Genomic DNA, 905 nt, shown 5'->3' on the forward strand with positions numbered 1-905 from the left:
TATATATATAGAGAGAGAGAGAGAGAGAGAGAGAGAGAGAGAGATACACACACACTTATACATACATACATACATACATAAGAATGCGCACATGCGTTTACAGTACATACATACATAATACACACATACACACATTTGAACTCAGAACACAAAGACAGAAGAAATGCCGCTAAGCATTTCGTCTGGCGTGCTAACGATTCTTTTCTACTCTAGGCACAAGGGCTGAAATTTTGGAGGAGGGTGGGGGCAGTCGATTAGATCGACTCCAGTACGCAACTGGTACTTAATTTATCAACCCTGAAAGGCTGAAAGGCATAGTCGGCAGAATTTGAACTCATAACATAAAGACAGACGAAATACCGCTAAGCATTTCACCCGGCGTGCTAACGATTCTGCCAGCTCGCCGTAAAGTTACATATATATCATACAAATTATACGTATTCGCATATAGACATACAAATATATTGAAACCACGATCATGGTGTTAAGGTCGTCAGAATGTACTATCTGAAAAATATACATACACACACCTTGAGAACCGAATCTATATGTATTTCATATTTTAAAGAGGAATTTATATCTATAGATATTACATATGATATACATATTTTATGAAAATAATCTAAAGGTTCACAGAAAGCTATCATAATTATTTTGTCTGCATGTAAGTCAATTAGATAATCTTGGCTATTGGGGTTTTTATAGATTTATGGTGAATAGTTTAATTAAGCTATTAATATATAGTGTGGTAATGGTTATATCTTTAAAAATAGATTTGAAGATTTTAGGGTGATATTAAATAATATCAATAAATCACTTTAGCTTAATAAAGAGGCACCTTGCCATGTATCTACACGAAAAAACTTTTTCATCCCTCGTATTAACTAGGTTCCCTTTTCTTATAT

This window comes from Octopus bimaculoides, chromosome 8 (genome assembly GCF_001194135.2).
Source record: "Octopus bimaculoides isolate UCB-OBI-ISO-001 chromosome 8, ASM119413v2, whole genome shotgun sequence".
Taxonomy (NCBI): Eukaryota; Metazoa; Mollusca; class Cephalopoda; order Octopoda; family Octopodidae; genus Octopus; species Octopus bimaculoides.